Below are 6,000 nucleotides of genomic sequence, written 5' to 3'. Positions count from 1 at the left end.
CTGTCCAGGTGAAAGAGAAACCTTGAGGTCTTTGGAAGCTGCCCATTTTTCCTTTTCTGTTTGGATTTTGCCAGGCTCCAGATCCGTGATGGAATGCTTTCCCGGAGAGCTGGATACGGGCTGCATTTATATTCCAGTGTAAGCACTTTCATATAGGTGTCTAATGCCTTCAGTATGTCCGAAATATACCATATGCTGGAAACAAAAGGGGCTCTGTGCTATTAAAGTTTCCTCTCCCCCCTCCCTTCCTCCCTCTCCTCCTCCCCTCTCCCCCCTTTTCACCCTGCCCTCCTTCGTTCCTGCTCAGGCTACGGAGGGAGACAGAGGAGACCCAGTTGCTCTGTGAGATGCAGGCTGAAGTGGCCAGGGAAGGAAGATTCTAAGCCTGGCAGTGCCCACCCTGCCTTGGGGCCCTCGCTCTCCAGAAGCAGGTAAGTGGGTAGGGTAGGGGTCGGGAGATGGCGAATACATGAGGCAGGAGGTTGGGGGTTGGCTCTGGATGAGCAGACAGAGGGTGAGGAAACCACATGGCAATCAGATGTTTGGTATTTTCCTGCTGAAGAAGGAAAGTAGGAAAGGGGGAAGGAGCGGAAGAAAGAAGGGAAAGGGAAAGAGAAAGCACAGTGTGATATCAGAGTAATAATGATACTGTGGAAACTTCTTCTTCCATCTATAGAATAGTGCCCAGCTGGTGCTACTCCCTGGAGTTCAGGTTGCAGGCTGAGGCAGGGCATTCCCTCCTGCCCCTCTAAATGCAACTGCCCGTTCCTCCCTGGCACAGCAGCTGGCTGTGAGTTGTAAACACTGTCCGTGGAGCTGGACTGTCTTAGCTGGGCTGAGGGATGCTGGCCAGGTCCAGCTTTTGGTATCCGTGCATGCGCTCAAGGGCTTAGCTCTGAGGATGTGCAACTGCAAGGAGTTACTTCCTACCTACTGCAGGGAAGGATGCGTGAGCCCGCTCCTGCCCTGAACAATATCCCTTTCATTACCCAGGGGCTGGGCAATAAGGTAGAGCGATATCAGATGGTCCAGGAGGAGCCAATCAGTGTAGCCCTGGGCAGAAGGACTCTGAGTTCCGCTGTCTGAGGCCACCGGAGAAATAAAACTGACCCTGTGGGCAGGCTGGAGAGGGTGAGCTGATCCCCTTCTCCCCACCAGCTCCCCTTTCTTTTTCCTGTGGGGAACATGGTCATTTCTGTGACTAGGCAGAAGGGGGGCTGGTAGAGAGGCCCAGCTGTCCCGTGGGGCCCACTGATCAGTCTTTGTCACTGTAAAAAATGCTCCCAGCTGCCAGTCTCTCCAGATATGGACACCCTCCCACCCAAGGAGGGTGAAGTAAATGCAGCCGATGGATTCTCTGTGGCTCCTCTTCCCCCCCCCCCCACCAGATCTTGGATGTGTGAAGGTGTCAATATCTATCCCAACTGCGAAAGGCCCTTCCTCCCACTTCAGAATCCAGCAGAATATGTAACCTCTCCCTGTGTGCATCCAGGCTGCCAGGAGGTTGGGGGGACAAAGGCAGAAGCTAGGGAAGGAGGAAAGGGAATGAGATAAAACAAGAGAATGAGAAATACCATGTGGCAGAATTGCTACTGCCACACGCTGGGAGAGTCCTGTCCTCCTGTCACATCACCGGACCATCACAGGCTGCCTTCAAGGGGAGATGTCTCCATTCCTTGCTGATGCCACAGGAGAGGTGGCAAAGACCATTGGGCTACCCAGTCCATCCCCTTGCTAGTGCAGGGCTCTTCCCTGCACAGCGTTCACCAGTGCTTGGTCCAGTCTTGGTTTAAACAGCTGAAGCCGTGGGGCTCCCATCACTTCCCGGGGAGTAGAAATCCCCCTTTCTTCCTTCCCCAAATCCTGAGCTGCTTCCGCAGACACAGCACCCCTTGGCATCAGTGGGATTGGCACGTGCTCAGCGCACTTTCAGGATCTGGTCCAACAGGAGATTTGCTTGAGTAAGAGCTTCAGGGTTTGGCCCTGCTGGTTCTGGGTTGTAGGAGCATAGGATACAGAGGCAGGGCTTCCCCTCTCCTCCTCCAAAAACACTTCCAAACGCAAGCGATGGAAGGGAACAGGTGAGGGATTGCATCTGCAGGTGTCACCCACATGCCCCCCTGTTGGCATTCAGCTCAGGATACTGCTACTTCCATCCAGTGCAGGGTGGGAAATCTCAGGAGGCCAGCAGAGGGCGCTGTATTGAGGACCAACAGAGGAGTTGGTAGAGGTGCTGGAAGCCCATATAAAAAGCCAAGGCAGGAAGCAGGAGCAGGGAGGGGGGAGATGGGAAAGAAATAGGTGGGTAGGGAAAGCAAGACTTAGACTGGGGGCAGGCAAGTGGGATGCAGAGTCTGATGAGGCTCACTGGGGCTGGTGCAGGGGAGGAAGGCACCTCCGTAGGGGCAGATAGGCACAGAGAAAGTTTTAAGGCTTTGTCCTTGCTAATGCCGTCCTGAGACCACAGAACATCTATTGGTTCCTGAGGGAGCTGGAGTACATAAGGGGTGTCATTCGCAGAGCTGGTCCGCCTACAGAGTGTCCAGCACGGAAGGGGTTAAAGAGAGCAGGAAAGGAGGATGCTAAAGAAAACAGAAAATTCAGGCGTGAACCGATAGGCAGGGGGCTGTTTGGACTGGTTTGAATATGCCCTCAGTGTGTTTCTTTCTATTGCACAGGCATTTTGCGAGAACTGGAGCCAGACTGACACACACACACACAAACACACACCCCCCGCTTGCTACAGAACTTTCAGATTCCAGACCCGACTGGGCAGATGGTAAAACTGCCTTCCGCAGAGTTCTCCCCTCTGTTACAAACATGTCCAGGGGTTTCTGAAACTTCCCTTTGAAGGTGAAAATATTTCATACCAGTCATCACCACCACAGCCCCCGCATCTGTCAGCGAACACAATGTATTATTTGAAATCCCTCTCATTGGCTTTGAAATGCAAAAGTATGAGATTAGATCTTGCTCTCAGATCTGTCTCACAGGGAGATTTTGCTACTGTTAGAGCCGCACAGTCCTGCTATTAGGGTGGGTGTGCTTGGGTTGTCATGCATCCCTCTGGCAGTGGAAACGTCTCCCGGCTGCTCAGGATATGACAGTGCTGGGGAGAGCAGTGGGAAACCACCAGAGTCGCTTATTACACTGACCAGGCCAGATTGCATCATCGCACCTGTGTTGCTCACAAAATGGGATATGTTCAAACTAGCTTCCCCGTTTCAAGGCTAGCGGAATGAAGCCCTCCAGAATAGTTAGTGTGTGAGATGGAACTGGGATGAAATGGAGCTTGACTGATTTCCCATGCTGGAAGAAACGTAATTTCCATTTCTCGAGATATGGTGGGACCATTCTGTAGTATAATCAGAGGGTTCACAGAGCAACCTCACTATGGGCCAGAATTGGAGCTGAGGGACACGCTGCAAATTCAGAGTAACTCCCTGTCTTCTCACTGAGGAACCAAGCCAGTCTATGTATCTATCTAATCTCACCTCTGTAGTATCCCTTAGCTCCCAGAGAAGTCAATGGCCCAAATGCTGAGGTTTTTACTCACGCATTGTTTCCCAGCAATTTCAAGAGGGGCTGCCGGAGCTCTGCTCCTGCCCCTCTGGGTTTGGGTCATTGACTTCAAAGGAAGTTTGCTTGAGTAAGGACTGAGTAATGGGAGATGAAGGGACACAGCACCTCACCTGAGGACTCAGAATCTTGCAGCAGCAGGCCCTGGTTGAGGGTGACCCCTTGCTTGTTCAGGAAAGGGAGTGCTGGCCTCAAGGACCAAGATACCCATGAAGCATCTCTCAAGGTGCCATGGAAACACCTGGCTCTCGGTAATGGTTTGGCAGGATCGGGAGGTGGATGTGCTCTCAGGGAGCTAACAGCTGCTTATCTGCTTCACCGGGAGTGCAACTGATCTGCGAGCATGGGCAGGCACTGTTGTTTCGACTTCCCTTGGAACATGGCCCTGAGTGTTTCCATACAGCCATGCGGAATCAAAGTACCTGGCATGGATGAGGAAAACCAGTTGTCTTGCTAGAGCTTTATTGGGCCCCAATCTTGTCACAGGATAGAGGTCCAGGATGGGGAGAGGGCAAAGTGATGCCGCAGCAAGGCGGTAAGGAGCCAGTGTGATACAGGCTGCTCTCTAGGGAGGCTCAGGGTAGGAAGGGAAGGCCAGGAGGTCCCTAACAAAGACAGCAACCGGTAGCAGCTTCCATTGGAAGACCAGGTTCTAGTTACACATTTAAGGTGAAGCATAATGTTGCCCTCATGAAATTTTTTCTTGGGAAGATTCTCGGGCAATAGGCTAAATAGAGGCATTGGGCCTCCAGGGATGGCCATTCAACTCCTGTCTCTGCTGTTAAATGGGAATAGGAATCCTTTCTCCCTCCTTGCCTATTTAGATTGTCAGGTTTTCCGGGAAGGGACTGTCCCTTACCATGTGCCTAGCATGATGGGGCTCTGATCTCAGTTGAGGTCACTTGGAGTCGCTATAATGCAAATAATACTGATAAAAGAGAAAAAACGCTAGAAGGTTTTGAAGTTTACCATTTGATTTTAAGGGAGACAAGGTGGGGGAGGTAATATTGAGATAGATAGTTTTCAACAGCGATTGGGTGGTGGGATTGTGACCTCATAAGAAACTGTCAGTTAGAGCTGGGCGAACAATGGATTTTTTCGGTTGTTGGCCATTTCAAAAAGTTCACGGGGGAAGGTGGGGGAACGAGTTCAGGTTGGATCGAAAGTGCAAATATTTGGCAAATTGAAAAGTTAGAAAAAAATCTGTTTCTGTTCAAACCAAACGTTTTGTTGAACTAGAAAAGCACTGTTTCCTTTTGGCAATTTTTTTAATGGTTTCGAATAGTAAAATAAAATTAATGGAAATTTCAACATGAAAAGTTCTTTTGAACCAAAAAAATCAAAATGTTTCATTTCCAAAATATTAGCAAAACATTCTGAATTTTTTCCCAGAAGTTTTTTTCCCCCAAATGAACAATTTGACAGAATCAATATGAATTCATGTGACATTTCAGTGTCTGCATTTTGTGCCAAAAAATGTTTCCGGCGAAAAATTTTGCTCAGCTCTGTTGCCAATCATCACTTTGCTGAATGCACTTACTTTGCATACGGCAGTCATGTTTAAGTCGGTGTTTCAAGTTATCTGGGTGTTTTGCATCGTTTACAGGTCATATTTCATATCTACCATGTTGCAGCTGTGAAATCGGACACAGTGGTTATAATATGGCCAAAAGAGGGACTGATTTCCAGCTGCAGTGAGGATTTTAATGACAGAGCAGAACCTTGCCAATTCGCACTGCTGATTGGGAACCCCATTGCAAGTTGCTGAATATTGCCAGTTTTATTGGGAACATACGTTAAAAAACAAAGTGGGATACCGCCTCACAAAACGTACTTTGCTCCTTTATTTGACACATGGTTTGGCTTTCATTATTTATGATTCTTCATCAGATGCTAGCACACGTTCAGAAGTGTGTTTTACAAATGTCCTGAAGTCTTAGTAATGTCCGACCGCCGTACAGCATCTGCTAAATCTTTGCCGAGAAAGTTGAATGTGTGGGTGAGCAAAGTGAGGGAGGAGGATTGGCTGTATATGGCATTTGCGAATGTCTGTACATACACAGCCTTGCAAAATCCTCCTCGCTCCGGCTGAGTCATTGTTTTTGGACAGGTGAGTAAAATATGAGGTTTTCTTTCTCATAAATCATCCGGCTAAGGGCAGGTGCTTGGGGTGATAAATTTTGCAAGGCTGTATGTTGCAAAACTCCCATTTCTCCCTCTGTATCAGATATATGTTGAGTCACAAAGTTCAGATCCTGAAGAGAGTCCAAACTTCCGCATATTTCATTGGTGCCCAGATCTGGCATCCTGCTTTGGCTCAAAATAGAGTTCGGCTTGAGTCACAGGATTTGGCTCCAGAGCTGAACTTCCCAGCGTCTGGGAGTCAGGAGCAAACCGGTGCCCTGATCTGAGCCCATCTCA

The 6,000-nt window shown here is 49.3% G+C and overlaps 1 protein-coding gene across 1 annotated transcript in view; it reads left to right on the top strand.

The window, feature by feature from the left end:
* Window positions 1-310: 310 nt before the first annotated feature.
* Window positions 311-6,000, top strand: part of SYNPO (synaptopodin) — a 60,035-nt gene continuing 54,345 nt past the window's right edge. Inside the window, exon 1 of the mRNA XM_007071499.4 lies at window positions 311-431. The gene's annotated coding sequence lies outside the window, so the exon portion shown is untranslated. The remainder of the gene's footprint in view (window positions 432-6,000) is intronic.

Source organism: Chelonia mydas, chromosome 8, assembly GCF_015237465.2.
Source record: "Chelonia mydas isolate rCheMyd1 chromosome 8, rCheMyd1.pri.v2, whole genome shotgun sequence".
Taxonomy (NCBI): Eukaryota; Metazoa; Chordata; order Testudines; family Cheloniidae; genus Chelonia; species Chelonia mydas.
This window is presented reverse-complemented; position numbering and strand designations above follow the sequence as displayed.